Source organism: Acinonyx jubatus, chromosome C2, assembly GCF_027475565.1.
Source record: "Acinonyx jubatus isolate Ajub_Pintada_27869175 chromosome C2, VMU_Ajub_asm_v1.0, whole genome shotgun sequence".
NCBI lineage: Eukaryota > Metazoa > Chordata > Mammalia > Carnivora > Felidae > Acinonyx > Acinonyx jubatus.
In genome coordinates, this window is record NC_069384.1 from 82928979 (window position 1) to 82949063 (window position 20085).

Sequence of the window (20085 nt, forward strand, 5' to 3'; positions counted from 1 at the left end):
AAATAAAACCTAAAAAACAGTTATGTGGGAAAACATCAAACCCAAAATTGATCTATCTCCTGGCTGCCAAGAAAGCAATTCCATTGTCAAGAGAATGGTGAGGAAGTCCCAAATACTAAAATTGGAAATGTGGAGTTCTCAAGACTGATTACACATCCTAGTTAGAACGTCTATTTTTCCAACAAGGCAGGATGAAACTCAGTATCCTAAGATGTGGGTGGGGGTGAAGACCGATGTCAAGTGACTGGTGCAGAAAATAGGTATTTTAGGGGTTGGGGTGAGAGAGCTCTGTGGGCAGGTGTAATCAAGGCAGACCGCACAGAGGAAGGAGAACCCAGAGCAAGAGTGGGGAGGGGGAACCTGTAGACTAGAAATGAAGAAGCAAGGCTTCACTATTGAACATGAGTAAGGTGTGTTCTATATCCAAGAACAGATCTGCCCAACAGGAGTGGGAGGTCCTTGGGAGGCTATATGAGAAAACCTGTGACATTTAGGTTGGGGCCAGACTAACTGGCATGGAGGAGTAGGTTTGGATTTTATCTTGCAAGGGGCAGTTATATTGAATTATTTTTTAGCAAGGAAAATTTGGGAGAAAATTTGGCTAGTAGAGCCCCTTTGAGAAACTTCGACATTATTTCACAAGGTTGAACATCTGCATACCCTATGACCTGACTTCTAGAAATGCACAAATGCACTTGTGCACCAAGAATGTTCATGGCCACATTGCCCATAACACTGGAAGCAATCCCAGTTGGTTGGCAGGAGAAGGGCTAAGTAACCCTGGTATGCCACACAGTGGAATACTATGTAACAACAAAATAAACAGGGTAAGAATATCCACAGGGATGAATCTTGGAATCATAAAGTTAAAGATAGGGTATTTAAAGTATTAGGTATTGGGCCAGGGGTTGAGATGGGTGAGGCATATAGAGGTGGATGCCAGCGACCGCTAGTGTTCTCGTAGGGCTGATGGTTGGTTGGTTATATTTATCAAACAATTATGCTTCATATCTAACATGTTACATAGGAACTTTTTATAATTCAAATAGTATTTTTAAAAATTTCATCTGGCAGCAATATGCCAGTGGATGGAGGAAGAGAAGAATAGAGCCTGGAACACCCATTGGGAAGAAGTTCCTGCAGGTATTTTAGCATGGGGTAAAAAAGGAGAAGGCCATCTCAACCAGCGCTTTTTGAAAACGATATTTTTCGCAGCAGAGGCTACAAAACTAAAACAAACAAAACTCTAAAAGCGGGAAAAGCAAAGGCGCTCTGGTAGAAATTTGGGGTTGCTATTTGCCCCCTTTCGTCTCTTCCAGTGGAATAAGATCAAGCTCTCGGTTTCCTTGTTACCTCGCTGTGTTGGTCAGAGGTAATAATGTTCATGGAAGGAATTTAAAGCCAGTTGTACCCACATACTGGTGGAATTCACCGCCTCCTGCGGTGCTGTGTGGACAGAGTTCCTTTGCACCTGACTGCCTCTGTTCCTCCTAAAGACAGCGTGTACCACCATACACACCAGAGCGTCTGGAAACCAAGATGGTAAGAAACGTTCTTTTTTTTTTTTTTTTGCCCTTGTCCTAATTAATGGGAAACAGGATCCAGCTGTGTAGAACGCACCATAATTCATAGCATGATACACCTGTGCACTAGGTGCCACGGGGGCCAGGTGAGTGGCGTCATAAATTCTACTTTGGGTTGGGAAGCTGAGGGAGAGGCAGTGACATTTGAACGGGGCTTTGGAGTACAGCCACTTGCCAGCGGAGAAAGAAGGTAAGATAAGGCCATTGCAGGGACAGGGACTGGCAAGGGCTAATAATAACAGTAAGGCATGGAATTGCGTTCAGCGTTCAGGGCACAGAGCGATCCGGATTGGGCTGGAGCACCGGGGTGCGGCAGGCAGGGGCTGGGGAAGTGGCTGCCCAGCAGGGAAAGGACTTTATTCTGGAGGCAGCTGGAGCCCTGGAGATTTTTAAACAGGCATGTTTTTCAAAGCTGTTTCTGTCCACAGTCTGAAGTACAGATTGGTGAGAGGAGAGAGACTAGAGACAGGGAGTCCAAAACAGGCACCAGATACAGATGCCTGAGCTGGACGGGCCAGGTGGAGAAGACAGAGCTTGGTACACATCTCCAGGACTTAAGAGTAGCTTTTCTTTTGGATAACCTCCATTTGTAAGCATGGGTCAAAACCAGAGGTGTATGACTGGAAGACAGCAGTTGGCTACTTTATCTCCGACAGTAGCATTCTGGATGCGTTGTGTTCGGGTCTAGGACAAGGAAGAAAACAACAAAAGTTAAGAGCCCTGATGGCTGCTTTTTAATTGCTGGCGAGGCCACGTAGCATTGTAGTCTAGACAGCCTTGGAAGTTAAAATTCTTGCATTCAGACCCTCCTCTCGCCGCGGCTCACTGTAGTGTCTCTGGCAAAGTCATTTACACTCCCTGAGCTTCATCTGTCAAGGTGGGTGGCAGTGCTACCTCACCAGGTTGTTTTGGAGATTAAATGAGAAAATGTAGAGGTGGCCTTCAGCACTGTGCCTAGAACATCATTTACACGCAACTGATAGTTAGTATTAATTGTTAACTGCTGTTACTGCTCCAGAGCAATTAAGGAACTGCTCTAAATCCAGCTCAGCTGGTTATCCTTGTCAGCAAAATTCCCAGGTCCTGGGGTGGTGAAAACCTCTACCTGGACACGCATCACTCCGTCCCCTCTCTTCACTCCCTCCCCCCCGGCTCCGGTCTGCTCCAGTGTCACCCAGGCACCTGTCAACCACAGGCAGACTATGGTGCCATCTGAGGAAGCCTCCATGGTCCCCTCCCTCTGTGACAGTGGGCTGCCAGGCTTGCATGTCCTAGAGCCCGCATGTTAATGGGACAGCAGCACGCCCAGAAACAGCACATTTCCTGCACAAAGGACGGGCTGGACTAGCTCCATCTTTTACATACGTTGTGACACGTGTGTGTAGATGGCGCGGGGGTGGGGGGGGCGGGGGCCTACGTTGTCTGGTTTCAGCCTCTGTGTGAGTGGGTGTTACCACTTCCGTAGGGCGGCCGAGTAGGGGGGTCTCTTCCTTGGCTGAACTCACTGTTTTTCCTCCACGACTGGCTTCTCTTCTCACCCTTGCACGTTTGCTGTTCTTAACCTTCAAATAGTTCTCTTAGGAATATTAGAAGTTGAAATGTACATCTATGTTCTGTGTACACGTGACACTTGTGGTTAAAATATTTACAGTGTTGATAGTAATACCTTGCACTTCTGTTGCACCTTTCATCAGGGGATCTCCAAAAGCACTCCTAGATTTTCACACCAAGCTTCAAGACACCCAGAAAGAGGAAAATGTGATTTAAACTGTGTGGTGAGAGGGAAGGAGATGGATGTCCCCAAATGCTGTCCTCCAAGCCCAGAGCAGGGAGCCTTGGGTCATTAGTGCCTTCCTGCTAATGACACACTGCTCCCTGAGGGCTGGCCCCAGGGAGCTGCAGCCTTGGGGTAGCGGTTCTACTCCACCAGACTCTAAGTATAGGGCATCCCAGGAGGCTCGGCCATGCTCCACAGCTCTCAAAGTCGCAGGCTTTGCCTATCCGACTAGGACCAGTCTTGCCTATCCGTCCCCACCCCCCATGAAGAGCCCTAGGTTCCTTCTGGACCGGGGAGTGCCTGGATCATTAGCAGATCCTAGCTGATACCAATGATTACCCTGTCGCCCTGACATTTGTCTCCCATGTGCTGGATGATGGGAATCAGAATGCCCCGTGCCTCTAACTGGCTCAGACTCCTACAGCGAGTTGCAAGTGCAGTGTGAACATTCTCCCCTTAAACCTCCCAAGTCACAGCCTTGGTGTAACTCCCTCCCTCCTAAGACGGCTAACATCATTCTTTGTACATACCACCCCTCATTAGCTTTGTGCTGAACCCTTCGTTTAGATTAGAAATAATTCTCCAAATCCACCACCTCCTCACCAAAAACAAAAACAAAAACACTAACAGCAGCAACAAAAGATAACTTGAGACTTCTCTCTCTTCTCGGTTATTGTTACTCCTTTATCATTACTACCTATGTCATCAGGCATTGTGGTTTTTCCCCCATTACTGAAAGCAGGTGTCATGCTAATCACAATTCAGACCCGCATCCCACCCAACTCTGTTCTCCTATTGACCATCTGGCCCCACTTAGAGCTTCCATTTTTGATGTGTCATTCTAAGTAGTCTACCCCATCCACAATGAGTAACACTTGCCCTCAACCTTCCTTACTCCTCTGTAGCCAGACCCACCACACACCCTAACCCTGGAGTCATTCCACATTAATACAATACATCAAGCAATTATTGAAGATCTATATGCAAGACGGGTCATAGGTCTTTAGTTCCTTGGCCATGTAAGTGCCATTAGTCTCTTCTCAGATAAGTAATAGGTAACACATGCCCATGGTTCAAAACCTAAAAATGTATTTTAAAAGGTATACAGGGAAGATCTCCCTCCTATCCACAGCCCCCACACCCCTGGCAACCTTGAGCCGCTATTAATTGTTTGTTGTGTATCCTTCCAGTGTTTCTCCATGCACTCAAAACCAAATACAACTCTGTGGTCTAATTTCCTACCGTCTACAGTAAAGATCAAATTCTGCACTTTGCTTTTGTTATTTAACCATGTGTCTTAGAGATGCTTCCATAACAATATACAGGGAGTTTCCTTAGTCTGTTTCAGAGCTACACAGTTTTTCCATTTGTTCCATTTGTCCCACTAAATGGACATGACTTATTCAACCAGACATTTACTGGTGGACATCTAGGTTGTTTTCAAAGCCTTGCTATGACCAAAAAGTGCAGTGAATAACCAGACAATATTTCATTTTGCACATACACAATTATATCTGTTAGGATAAATCCCTAGAAGTAAATTGCTTGGTCAGAGACTAATAATGAATTACTTAAAAATTAAGCTAAAAACACCTACATTTGAAGGTATTGTTACGGTGCCTGCAATAACAACTCATATTTATAAGGCATTTTATGATGTGCTGATATTTTATCACCAAGGGAGGAATCACCTATATTATCCTCATAGAAATTTGAGGGAGCTGAGATTGTGAGAATAATTTGCACACAATCATACTTCCCACACCTGTTGGGACCAAAACTGAAACCAGGACTTTTCATTCCCAAATCCTCTGCTTTCTTGTATAACGCTATCTCCTGAAGTAGCAAGGCAGAGGGAAAGGCAACTTTACTCATCCAGACTTGTATTCCCCTCTTCACATTTTCTGAGAATGTTCCCTCCTTGGCCAAATATCTCCTCGTTCTTTCAGATCTTCACCTGGAGAACTTAATGGTACCGTGGCCCCCATGTGTGACCAGAGAGTCACAGGTGTGCTACTTGCCAAGCCATCCTACTAGAAAATTCAGTGCAACTTACGGTGGAGTTAGAACCTTGGAGATAAAAACCGTTCTTTCAGAATGGGGGTTAACATTCAAACACCCTCCAGACAAGCTGATCTTCTGGTGGTCTCATTTCCAGAACAAGATCATTCTCTTGAAACCTTAAGAGAAATACCATAGCTCAACATCGGTGAGGAATTTGTTAATAAACGGTGGGAGTGGGGCGTAGATGGACAGGGGGCAGGCAATGTGGTCTTTCAGAGATTTGTACTTCACAAAAAGACTTCGGACATCTCTGGTATTTGGGAAAACTTACTTAGCAGGTAGATTCAGTGATCATTTATGTCTTTTAAGCAGAAGGGTAAAATTTTGCCTTTCTTGTGGACAATTGTGGAGACAGATTAAGAGAAAAGATATGACTCCTGAAGGCCAATATTTCATTACAAAAACTGAAAGAATTTGTTAATTTCAAACAATTTCCAGGGGCAACTGGGTGGCTCAGTCAGTTAAGCATCTGACTCTTGATTTCGGCTCAGGTCATGATCTAACAGTTTGTTTTTAAACCCTGCATTGGGCTCTGCACTGACAGCACAGAGCCTGCTTGGGATTTTCTCTCTCTCTCTCTCTCTCTCTCTCTCTCTCTCTCTCTCTCTCTCTCTCTGCCCCTCTTCTGCTTGTGTGTGCACACTCACTCACTCTCTCAAAAGAAATAAACTTTAAAAAATAAAGACAATTTCCACAGAGAACAAACTAGTGGCTGCAGGATTGAGTGGGGGATGGGCAAAATGGGGTGAAGGGAGTGGGAGATCCAAGTTTCCAGTTATAGGATAAGTGAGTCACAGCGATCAAAAACACAGCATAGGGGCGCCTGGGTGGCTCAGTCGGTTAAGCGTCCAACTTCAGCCAGGTCACGATCTCGCGGTATGTGAGTTCGAGCCCCGCGTGAGGCTCTGGGCTGATGGCTCAGAGCCTGGAGCCCGCTTCCGATTCTGTGTCTCCCTCTCTCTCTGCCCCTCCCCCGTTCATGCTCTGTCTCTCTGTCTCAAAAATAAATAAATGTTAAAAAAAAATTTAGAAAAAAAACACAGCATAAGAAATACAGTCAATGATATTGTAACAGTATTGTATAATGACAGATGGTAGCTACACTTGTGAGCATAACATAACACCTGAAGTCGTCCAGTCACTACGCCCTACACCTGAAACTAATGTGTGTCAACTATACTTAAATTTTTTGAAAAGCAATTTTCTCACCAACTCTGCTTTACAGATTTTATTATATTGTCTGCAGCCTTTTATTTGCTAATGTAATTCTTTCAAAAAATCTGACTTACTTGAATGTACAAAAAAGTTAAAAACTATACAGTAGAATCTACATAAGAAAACTTTATGGGCAAAAGAATTTGCCCTTTCTTCAATCAGAATAACATACACACATGCCCAGAAATTTGATTTTGTTTAAGTGGTTTGATTTCTCAGAGATCAAACAGCTCTAAGAAGAACACACAGAAAAATATATCAACACCTTAATGATGAGTTCTTGATTCACAGTGAAAGGTGTACCTGTGAGTCAAATCAGAATACTCAGATTGATTTGACTGCTGTGTTTCTCCTGGTGTGAAAAGCACAGGGAAGCCACATTATAATGACAAGTGTTCTTGATAGGCAGGGACCCAGATGAAAGGAATCTGGTGCATTTTATAGGATCTAACAATTTGATGCATCTCTCCCCACAAAAGAAATGCATACCAGAGGCTAAAGAGCCTCAAACAGTTGAAATCATGCTACCAGTTTTCTCTTCTGGGATTTCCTACTTTTCTACGTTTCACTTGGTCACCCCCATTTTACTAACATGTTCTTTCTTTAGATTTATTAAGTCACCATTGACCTATTCATCCTAAGCTTTCCTAATGATAGGAATCACCTGGCGTACTTAACAAAAATAGATCTCTGAATAAGAATTTCTAAGAGAAAGGTCTGGTGTTCTGTATATTTAACAAACATCCAGGTGATTTTTCCCAGGAGTGTTTTTGAACAGTTAGCTCAGTGTATCTCAAAATGTAACCTTCTGGGGTGCCTGCGTGGCTCAGTGGGTTGAGCATCTGACCTTAGTTCAGGCTCAGGTCATGATCTCCCACAGTCTGTGAGTTGGAGCTCTGCATCAGGCTTGCTGCTCTCAGAGCATAGCCCACTTGGGGTCTTATGACCCCCTCTCTCTCTGTCCCTCCCTCACTCACTCTCTCTCTCTCTCTCTCTCTCTCTCTCAAAAATAAATAAAACATTTTAAACAATGTAATGTTCCTACAAACCACCTGCTCCTGATTCCATTGGTCTGGAAAGGGTCTGAGATTCTCCATTCCTAACAAGCTCCCAGGCCTCTAGCCAGGGGACAGACAGCATTTTGACTAACAGGTGGCAATGGTTCTCAAAAAGCGTTCCTGCACCAGCAGCCTGGGCAAAACCTCAGAACTTCTTAGAAATGCAAATTCCCAGCCCCACTCCACCTACACCTAATGAATCAGAAACGCTGGGATGGGACCCAGAAATCTGTTTTAACAAGGTCTCCAGGTGAGATTTTGATGCATCCTCAAATTCAAGAACCACAGACCTATAGTTATGTTTAGCTGCTTCTCACTGCTTCTGATTGGGAAGTTATTTCATTTGAGATGAACCTTTGCACATTTCTGATTTTATTCATGTTGTATATCGTTAGATAGTTTAACTCCATTTGGGGGGATACCTTATTAGCACCTTTGTAAAGTGCTGAGGAAATATTGGTACCAGAAACTCATCTTGGAATATCTTGGGGGAACCTACTCTTCGTTACCTTTAAATTTAATTTGTATTAACGCAAGGTAATAGATCAGGGTTCACAAACGCCTCCAGGGAACAAGTACTCAGAATATTTTTTTTTAACGTTTACTTATTTTTGAGACAGAGCGAGACAGAGCATGAACAGGGGAGGGTCAGAGAGAGGGAGACACAGAATCTGAAACAAGCTCCAGGCTCTGAGCTGTCAGCACAGAGCCCGACGCGGGGCTTGAATGCACGGACCGCGAGATCATGACCTGAGCCGAAGTCGGATGCTCAACCAACTGAGCCACCCAGGCGCCCCCAGAATATCTTTTAAGTGAAGCAGCAGGGTTTCAGGGAAGAGGTTGGCTTCAGAAAGAAGCTGTCGCTTGGCTCCACCCAGCCAGTGCCAAGGGGGAATGTGGGCTCAGAAGGGTCATGTCTTCCAATTGCTTAAAAGAAGTCAGAAAGCCAACTTTTCACGTGAAATCTCTTGATTTTTCAGTGTTGGCAAACTCTTCAGATTTGTTGTAAATATTCTGTGTGCCTAACAAGCTAGGCTTCTGTTCGCGACTCCACAGTGGAGGGACTAGTTAGGGAGGTGATTAATTCACCAGCCTTGCTCCCTCGACTTGTGTTACTGTCTCTCAAGAAGAGGAAGCCAGGTCTGGAGGTCCACTGCTGTGAAACCCAAACCCAAACCATTTACCATGTTCTCATGAAAGGCCAGCCAATTCTTCTAAGTGGCTCCCTCAGAAACATGTGGAACATTTCTAATTGGGAAATGGATGGTGTCACATTGTGTGATCCATCTGGAAGCAAAGAATGTCTAATAGTCAGGATTGCTCTGCCTAGGGGCGCACCCAGATTTTGTGAGTCCTGAGGCTTTTACAATTTGGAGGGACCCTATTTAAGAAAAATAGGTGAAGTTATGAATACAAGATTATTTATGAAAGTACAAAGAAATCTTAATCATATGTAGGAAATATTTACTTTTGCAAATTTTTGTTAAGTTTATGTATTTTGAGAGAGACAGTGCAAGTGGGAGAGGGGCAGAGAGAGAGAGGGAGAATCCCAAGCAGGCTCCACACTGTCAGCACAGAGCCTGACACAGGCTTGAAGCACAGGGCTGGAACTCACATGACCTGAATTGAAACCAAGAGTCGAACGCTAACTAATTGAGCCACCCAGGTGCCCCTATTTTTGCAAATTTAAAAAGAACAAACGCCCACTGCCTTGGAAGGGCCTATACATCAGGGGCCTTAGAGCATCCTGAGTGTCCCCACACATCTGCCTCTGTCCCAGTGACCACTGGGTTACAGGCAGGGGTTAGGATGAGGCTGGCAGTGTTGGCATTCTGGGTGCTGATGTTCTGTTTCTTGACCTGAGTGGGAAGGTGGATTCCTTTATTTTACAATTTGTTAGGCTGTTCACTTACATTTCTTATAGTCTTACATATATTTCATAACTTGAAAAATCATTTGGCCTTTCTACATCAGCAAAAATACTCATTGGGTAAAGTAGTTCTTCAACAAACATTTGTTGAATGAACAAAAAATTGAATGATTTCAAATCTATACAGCTAATATCTGACAAGGGCTTAAATGTGTAAGGATCCCTGCTAGGTGCTGTGTTATTAAATAGATTATAGTATTTACTATTTAAGTAACAGGAGAGGTAAAATCTAATGAAAGAAATAAAATAGGGGTGCATGGAAGGCTCAGAGTAGAGCATGTGGTTTTTGATATCAGGGTGGTGAGTTCAAGCTCTACATTGGGTGTAGATCTTATTTTTAAAAAAAGAAAGAAAATGATTTTATTTTATCATATCTTTAAAAGTTTATTTAAGTAATCTTGACACCCAATGTGGGACTCAAACTCATGACCCTGAGATCAAGTGTTGCACACTCTTTCAATGGAGCCAGCCAGGCACACCTATTTCATCATTTTTAAAAGTTAATCTTATTCTTTACTATGTAAAAGTTTTGGGGTTTTTTTTTGTTTTTTTGTGTGGTTTTTTTTTTCACGTTTATTTATTTTTGAGACAGAGACAGAGCATGAATGGGGGAGGGGCAGAGAGAGAGGGAGACACAGAATCAGAAGCAGGCTCCAGGCTCTGAGCCATCAGCCCAGAGCCGGATGTGGGGCTCGAACTCATGGACCGCAAGATCATGACCTGAGCTGAAGTCGGACGCTCAACCGACTGAGCCACCCAGGCGCCCCTACTATGTAAAAGTTTTATATATAAAACTAAAAATGTATTATTTTTTATATATAAGCTGAATGCAGACTTTGAAAAGAAAACATCTAAATTTAATGCCATTAACCAAAGTTTTATTATTTTCAGCTTTAAGAAGTTTTAATTTATAATTATACAATTTTTAAAGTGTATTTATTTTGAGAGAGGAGAGGGAGAGAGAGTGCGCGCACGCGCGCAAGCTTGAGTGGGGGAGCGGCAGAGATTGCCTCTACAATCATACAATTTTTTATTTTATTTTTTTTTCAACGTTTATTTATTTTTGGGACAGAGAGAGACCGAGCATGAACGGGGGAGGGGCAGAGAGAGAGGGAGACACAGAATCGGAAACAGGCTCCAGGCTCTGAGCCATCAGCCCAGAGCCTGACGCGGGGCTCGAACTCACGGACCGCGAGATCGTGACCTGGCTGAAGTGGGACGCTTAACCGACTGCGCCACCCAGGCGCCCCTCCTACAATTTTTTAATGTGTTAGGTAGAGGGAGCAGAAAAACAACATAAATTGGTATTTATCCAACATATTCTAAAGGCCAGATGAATAATATTTTGAAAAACATGTATGGGGTGCCTGGTGGCTCAGTTGGTTAAGCATCTGATTCTCATTTTCAGCTCAGGTCACGATCTCCTGGTTGGTGAGATCGAGCCCTGTGTTAGGCTCCATGCTGCCAGGGCAGAGCCTGCTTGGGATTCCCCGTGTGCTTCTCTCTTAAAAAAAAAAAAAAAAATCGTGTATAATTCAACCACACTAACATAAACACTCTTATTATTTTGTTTCCTTCGGTCTTATATTTATAGGTACACTTTTTACATAGTTAAAACCATAGTGTCCATAAAATTTCAACCCTGATTGTTTTTACGTAACATATCTTAAGCATTTTCTATGTCGCTACCTGGTCTTTATAATTCTAACTTTAAAAACTGCATAATTATTCCTTAGCTATTCCCAGTAAATGGTTGGAATATAATTTATATAACCATGCTTCTAGTCTTAGATGCAGATTATTTTTAATTTTTGCTATTATAAAATAATGCAGCTCTTAGCATTTTGATGTACATAGCTTTCTTTTTTCATATTAGGGTCATATGCCTATGGATACATATGCTTCCATTTTTTTCCCTATAAAGTCCTCTATCTCATTTGTGCACTTTAAAAAGAACCAGAGGAAAGTGAGAGAGGGAAACAGGTGGGGAGATGGTATGAGAGGGAACATCCTGTGCAGAGATATGCAACATTATTTACCTTGATTGAATATAAGATGGAACTTCAATTTTTTGCATTAAAATTCATAGAACACATTTTTCTCCTATCAGAGGTGTTCTATTTCTTTGGTCCCCATGGATATTGTGCCAAAACCAACAGAATGGGTCACTCTCTGAAAATCCATCTCTCAAGTTGTCAGAAATTATGACAGCTATCAAGAGAGAGTTTAAGTAGCCAATGTTACAGATTTGCAATTGCCTAATTATGCTACATATGACATTTCATTCCAACTTAATTGCAGAAATTGAGCATCTATATTGTTTCTGTTTTCTGTAGCAAAAATCTGGACAGGTAATGTGGTAATTTTTTTTCTGATTTGTGAATGCAATTACATGAAGAGTCATAAAAAGCTCTTTTATTATACATGTACTTAATTACCTTTTGTGTGAAATCTGGGCATAAGTCTGGGCAAAACACTCAAAGGCAAGCATAAACAAAACACAGCCCCTCTGCTCAAACAGTTTATAATTTATTAGGAAATCAAGAACATAAACCTGAGTCAATTAACCTTCCAAGTAAAGCTTATGTTCTTAAAAACATGCATAAGACACCCCAGGGAAATATAAATACAAACTGGACACTTGAAGATATTAAGGAATATTGTTAGATTTTTAGTTGAGTTAATGGTATTGTATTTTGTTTTTTAGAGATATGGAAATACATACGAATAAAATGTTATAACATCAGAGATTTGCATCAAAATTATGCAGGCCATGGAAATGGATGGGGCATAAATGAGACAAGGCTGGCCTTGAATTGCTAATTGTAGAAGTTGGGTGACGGGTACGTCTGGATAATTTGGTCTGCTTGTGTATATATTTGAAAACTTTTGTAATAAATTATTACACCTTACTTAGTTTTCCTTTGATTGCGAAATCAAAATACTAAGTATGACTGGAGCCTCCGTGACCCACCACACACAATAATAATACTCTCTCCACCTTTCTATCTACCCAGCCAGCCTGACCTTTCATACCCAGGCTTCCATCTGACTAAAATGGCCAACTCTCTAGGGGCACCTGGGTGGCTCAGTCGGTTAAGTGTCCGACTTCAGCCAGGTCACGATCTCGCGGTCCGTGAGTTCGAGCCCCGCGTCAGGCTCTGGGCTGATGGCTCAGAGCCTGGAGCCTGCTTCCGATTCTGTGTCTCCCTCTCTCTCTGCCCCTCCCCCATTCATGCTCTGTCTCTCTCTGTCCCCAAAATAAATAAACATTAAAAATAAATAAATAAATAAATAAATAAATAAATAAATAAATAAAATGGCCAACTCTCAGTATCTGCCCTGCATTACTTTGAGGCCCCTACCTGGAAGGGAGATGTTGACAAAGAAGCTTGCTTAGTGAGAAATCGTGCTTATTTGACCTCTGCTTGAACTTGAAAATCTATGTTTATTTGGGAATAAAACAGAAGTGATTCATCTTATGAATTTCCTCAGGGCCAGTGGAATCCTGAATTTCCTTGGATGAGTTTATTCATTCTAAGCTCTAATTGAAACCACAATATGGAAACTGGCTGGCTCTTCTCTTATATATTCTATCTGCTAGAAGCAGCAACATCTGCCAGCATCTCAATTCCTACTTCCTTGGCATTGGGTTGAATTAATCAATAGACTATATAACTAACACAAAAAAAGCCAAATAAAAAACCTTCCGGTAAAGCAAATGGAAAATTACAAAATAAAAGCTTAATTTTCTGTAGTTTTTCAAGTAAGGTAAAAGTGATTCATTTTTCTTTTGATTTGAAATGTTTTGAAGGAAAATTGAAATTGATAGTATAAACCTGGGGTACTCTCAGGAGCCATTTCCTTTGTTTTATTCCCTCTTTGTTGAAACTGTTCTCCCTTAACTCATTGAATTATATCACTGTAATTACCCAAGTCACTGTTATTAAGTAGAAGATCTGATGCCACCATTTTCATAGTCTACAGGATGATCCCATCAACAAGAAGGGAGTACTCCAAAAACCATGAAATACCCGGGAATACATCTAACCAAAGAGGTGAAAAATCTATACACTGAAAACTGTAGAAAGCTTATGAAAGAAATTGAAGAAGACACACAAAAAAATGGAAAAATATTCCATGCTCCTGGATAGGAAGAACAAATATTGTTAAAATGTCAATAGTACCCAAAACAATCTACATATTTAATGCAATACCTATCAAAATAACACCAGAATTCTTCACAGAGTTAGAACAAACAATCCTAAAATTTGTATGGAACCAGAAAAGACCCTGAATAGCCAAAGCAATCTTGAAAAAGAAAACCAAAGCAGGAGGCATCACAATCCTGGACTTCAAGCTGTATTACAAAGCTGTAATCATCAAGACAGTATGGTACTGGCACAAAAACACTTAGATCAATGGAACTGAACAGAGAACCCAGAAATGGACCCACAAACATATGGCCAACTAATCTTTGACAAAGCAGGAAAGCATATCCAATGGAATAAAGACAGTCTCTTCAGCAAGTGGTGCTGGGAAAACTGGACAGCGACATACAGAAGAATGAACCTGGACCACTTTCTTACACCAGACACAAAAATAAACTCAAAATGGATGAAAGACCTCAATGTAAGACAGGAAGCCATCAAAATCCTCAAGGAGAAAGCAGGCAAAAACCTCTCTGATCTTGGCCACAGCAACTTCTTACTCAACACATCTCTGGAGGCAAGAGAAACAAAAGCAAAAATGAACTATTGGAACTTCATCAAAATAAAAAGCTTCTGCACAGCGAAGGAAACGATCAGCAAAACTAAAAGGCAACCAACGGAATGGGAGAAGATATTTGCAAATGACATCAGATAAAGGGTTAGTATCCAAAAATCTATAAAGAACTTATCAAATTCAACACTCAAAAAACAATCCAGTGAAGAAATGGGCAAAAGACATGGACACTTCTCCAAAGAAGACATCCAGGTGGCCAGCTGACACATGAAAAAATGCTCAACATCACTCATCATCAGGGAAATACAAATCAAAACCACAATGAGCTACCACCTCACACCTGTCAGAATGGATAACATTAACAACTCAGGCAACAACAGATGTTGGCAAGGATGCGGGGAGAGAGGCTCTCTTTGCCCTGCTGGTGGGAATGCAAACTGGTGCAGCCAGTCTGGAAAACAGTATGGAGGTTCCTCAAAAAACTAAAAATAGAACTACCCTACAACCCAGCAATTGCACTACTAGGTATTTATCCAAGGATTACAGGTATGCTGTTTTGAAGGGGCACATGCGCCCAAATGTTTATAGCAGCACTAACAACAATAGCCAAAGTATGGAAAGAGCCCAAATGTCCATCGAAGGATGAATGGACAAAGATGTGGTATATATATACAATGGAGTATTAGTCGGCAATCAAAAAGAATGAAATCTTGCCATTTGCAACTATGTGGATAGAACTAGAGGGTATTATGCTAAGCGAAATTAGAGAAAGACAAATATCATATGACTTCACTCATATGAGGACTTTAAGACACAGCACAGATGAACACAAGAGAAGGGAAGCAAAAATAATATAAAAACAGGGAGGGGAACAAAACATAAGAGACTCTTAAATATGGCAAACAGAGGGTTACTGGAGGGGTTGGGGGATGGCCTAAATGGGTAAGGGACATTAATGAATCTACTTCTGAAATCATTGTTGCACTATTTGCTAGTTTAGATGTAAATTTAAAAAAAGGGAATAAACCCTTAATATTTTGAAGGCTCAGTTTCTAATATCTATTCTAATATAAATATCCAGTTTTATGGTTCTCAACCTCTTTACCCTTTCAGATTCTCCTTATTTTTATTAACAGGGATTTTTGTTTTAAAACATTTTTTCCCTAACAAATGATGTGTATTTATTAACAAGTCATCAAGTAATTTCTTCAATTTTAAAGTAACCAAAGAACACATATAATTCATAATGAGCTTAGAATAATATATATTACCACCCTGCACTCAAATAGTCCCAGGTAAGATGGAAGAATTGCAACTTGTTAGCAGTAGAAAGCTTTTATTTTTTCTTTAGCCAAGCCATTTCTGTTAGACTTTTTTACATACTGAAAATGGTCTGTGATCTATATTACAACCTTTGCAAACTGTAGTTGGGATAATAGCTCTACTCATTATATTATTCGGAGCTCCTATAAAAGAGCCTTGGTAACAAAAAAAAAAAAGGGCTTTTTTAAAGATGATTTTCCCCCTTCTCATTGATAGGCATTATTACACATAAAATTGCACGAACTAGTAAATAATCTCTTGGGTATACGCTTTCTTATATTCTTTCCTTTCTGTGTTTTCTTGCCGTAAAACCAACATCCCTGGCTCTTTGCTGGAGAGAAGAGGCGTCCTAAGGCTGCCATGTGGACATGAGCTCACCAGGCAGGCAGGTGGTAAAACAAGTGGTTTATTTTGAAGCTCTTCATCTCCCTACCAACCATCTCTTCTCCCCCTGGAGTTTTCAGTCCAGTTTCAGCTCATTGTTAGGCCAGTAGAAAATACTTTAGGAGACCTAAAAATGTGTGACACGTGGTCTCTGCCTTTGAAGGATGCACAGTCTAGTCATTAGTAAAGGGAAAATGACGTGGGCAGAAATACCTAAGATGAAAGGCAAAATGAGCCAGGTGCTCTAGGGATTCCAAACAGCCTGCTCGGGCTGCACAGCTCTGTGTGTGTGTGTGTGTGTGTGTGTGTGTGTGTGTGTGTATAGGGAGGTGTCCCTTCTAGCCATGGGGCTGGGGAATTGATAGAAGAACTGGGTATTGAAAGAAGAGGAGGCCTGTGGAGGGTAAAGCTAGGGAGATAGGGACAAGGGTGTTCCTGACAGAGAAACAGAACCACTAGGAGATCTATCTTGTCTGTCTATGGTTACAGGTAATTAGTCTTACACAATCGTGTGAGGTGGTTAAGCAGTCTCTATGAGCTGTTGTCTCCATGTCCAGTGTTGGAGCTTGAAGTCCATGGTGCATGCAGTCAGGAAGTGATAACGGATGTCAAGTAGGGAGATCGAGAGAAAGCTGGAAACCACAAGCGTGAGAGAATTCCACAAGGATAGACTGAAGTTTGTGTCTGTTCTTGTGACCTCTGACCTTGGTGTCAAGGCTACTCTGTAGAAGCTAGGACCCTGTGTCATAGAGCTGAATGCAAACACCTGGCTCCAGAGTTGGAGGAGCTGAAGGGAGGATCCAGGATCCAGCCTGTAGAAGAGAAGCTACAGGCTTAGTTGCTGCTTCGTGCCGATGAGGTGAATCGGCACACTGTGTGTGTGAGTCACAAAATGGCTGCTTCCCTTCTGCTCTCCAAATCTCTGAGAATCTTCCCTATGGCCCACCCTAATAGAAAACAGACAAGAAAGGGAATTCAGGGAAATATAGGTCAGATACGTCACAGGCCATCCATCACAAGTTGTATCCAGAGTATGGAGCTTCTGAAAATTAAAGAATTTGGATAATATCGATAAGAAGTGGCTTTTGAGCCAGAGAAACAGGAGTAAAGCTTAAGGACAATAAAGTGGGGAGCAGGACAGGTTGGAGGGCCTAACTTTAGGAGCTCAGAATGCTGGTGAGTGATAGCAAGGGGGTTCAGGAAGCTGGAGTAGAAAGGGAAGTGGCAGGGCCATGCCTAGAAATTTTGCTGCTCTGGCCAGTGCACAAAGCTTGCTTTTGTGTGTTTGGGGAAGACAGCAGATCTACATACAAAGCATTGCCTGCTCTGGACATTATGTATTTCTTTCTCCTATCCATTTCCTTGAGCCTTAAAAAATTTCAATGCCCTGGGTCAAAGTCCCAAGTTTGTGACCCCAGAAATTTGTGGTCCTGAAAAGAGAATATCAGTGGATATTTGTCATGTTTTATGACACCCAACAATAGCAATTGAAAATCCTTTCTGTGTTTGGGGAATTTTCCATATTAAGGATCCTCCTAGAAGCCAGTACATCACTTTCTTAGCCTGCTTTTTTTTTATTTTTATTAAAAAAAAAATTTTTTTTTCAACGTTTATTTATTTTTGGGACAGAGAGAGACAGCATGAACAGGGGAGGGGCAGAGAGAGAGGGAGACACAGAATCGGAAACAGGCTCCAGGCTCTGAGCTGTCAGCCCAGAGCCTGACGCGGGGCTCCAACCCACGGACTGCGAGATCGTGACCTGGCTGAAGTCGGACACTTAACCGACTGCGCCACCCAGGCGCCCCTCTTAGCTTGCTTTTAACTAAGGAGATTCCAGTTTATAAGAGAACAGGAAGAAGCAAGGGCCAAACAATCACTTTTTTATTACTGAGTAGTATTCTGTTATATGGATATACCACATTCTCTTTATCCATTCACCAACTGATAAACATTTGAATAGTTTCCAGTTTTTGTCTATTATGTACAATGCTGCTATAAACATTCTTGTACACGTCTTCTGGATAAACATCTAGTAGTACAGTTCCTGGGTTATATGGTAACTTTTAGTTTTAAGAAACTGCCAGACTATTTGCCAACAGTTTCTGTTCTATATTTCCATCAGCAATGCATGAGGGATCAGGTTTCTCTGTATGTTCACCCAAACTTGGGAAGGTCCATCTTTTTAATTGCAGCCATTCTTGTGAATGTATAGGATTAGCCTGTGGTTTTAATTTATATTTCCCCAATGACCAATGATGTTGAATTTCCATATAAATTTTAGGATCAGCTAATCAATTTCACAAAGCCTACTGGGATTTTGATGGGGATTGAACTGAATCTATACAACAATTTAGGGGAGATTTGCCATGCTAAAAATATTGAGTCTTTCAATTGATGAACATGGGATAGTTTTCCACTTACTTAGATCTACTTTAATTTCTCTCAGCAATGTTTCGTAATTTTCAGTGTACAAATCTTTCACTTCTTTTGTTAAACTTATTCCCAAGTATTTTATTATTTTTTGATCCTATTGTGTTTTAGATTGTTGCTAGTATATAGAAACACAACTGATTTTTAAAGTATTGATCTTGTATCTAGTGGCGTTGCTGAGCTCATTTTTTACTTCTAGCAGTTTTGGGCAGGGGGCAGGGGACTCCTTAGAGTTTTCTATGTATAGGAAAATATCATCTGAGAATAAAGAGAGTTTTACTTCTTTTTTCTAATCTGGATACCTTAAAATTTTTTTCTTATCGAACTGGCTACAACCTCAGTTCAAGGTTAATTAGAGGTGGCAAGAGCAGCTATCTTTGCCTTGTTCCTGTCTTAGGGAGAAGCATCCAGTCTTTCACCATTAAGTATGATATTAGTTCTAGTTTATTTTGTTTTGCTTTTTTTTTTTTGTAGATGCACTTTATCAGGTAAGAAACTTCCCTTATATTCCTAATTTGTTGAGAATTTTTACTGTGAGTGGATGTTAGGTTTTGTTAAATGCTTTTTTTTTGCATTTACTGAGATGATTGTGTTCTCCTGTCTTCATCCTATTAATATGGTGTGCTATATTAACTGATTTTCAACTATTAAACCAACGCTGCATTTCTAGGTAAATAATTTTTTCATACATTATTGAATTTGGTTTGCTAATATATTTTAAAAGGCTTTTGCATTTATGTTTTTGCATTTATGTATTAGTCTGTAGTTTTATTTTCTTTGATACCTGTTTTTAGTTTTGAATCAGGAAAATATGGGCCTCATGGAATTGATATATCTGCCTTGCTTCTACAAACACATAAATAGAATTTATTGTAATTTTTGCATTTATTTGTTTCTTTTTCCTTCTGAGAAACAAGTTGTATAGGTTATTTTTAAAACAGAAACGAGATCTTACCTACTGGTAAGATTACTAAAACTTAATCAATGTTTCATCTGAGAACCTGTGCGGGGCCCTCTATTCAGACTGTTTATTGCAGACATGGACAGAGACAGATGGCATTCCAGGACATAAGTACCTCAAAGTCAAATTTCCCAACTGATCACAGACAGAAGAGGAAGTTGCCACCTTATTTTTCTCCCCTGTAGTGTAGAGGGATAGAAAAATGTCTCCTGAATATCCATTGACCATTGTTGTAACTTCTTATCATAGCCCCTTGATATTTGGGGAAGAAATGTGATAATTTTGTATACATAATCAATCAAGCTGGCTCCACTGGTCAGTGTTTCTAGATGCCAGAGCCACAACAAGTGTCAGAAGAATCTGTGTGTTGATACAGTGATTGGAAGGAAATATCCAGCCAGTGTTTCCCTCATCCTGTAACCTTAATATTTGTTACGATCATGGCTGATTTGGGTTATTTTTCAGTGTTTGAAACATAAAGAGCAATCACAGTGCCCTCCTTGAGGGTGCCTTTTGATTAAAGAGGCATCCAAATGTCACAGGAAAGAACTGCTTTCTACCAAACATCACTTTAAATGACTCTCACCTTAAAACAAACCAGGTGGCCTCAGCTTGAGACTCACTGCTATTCATTC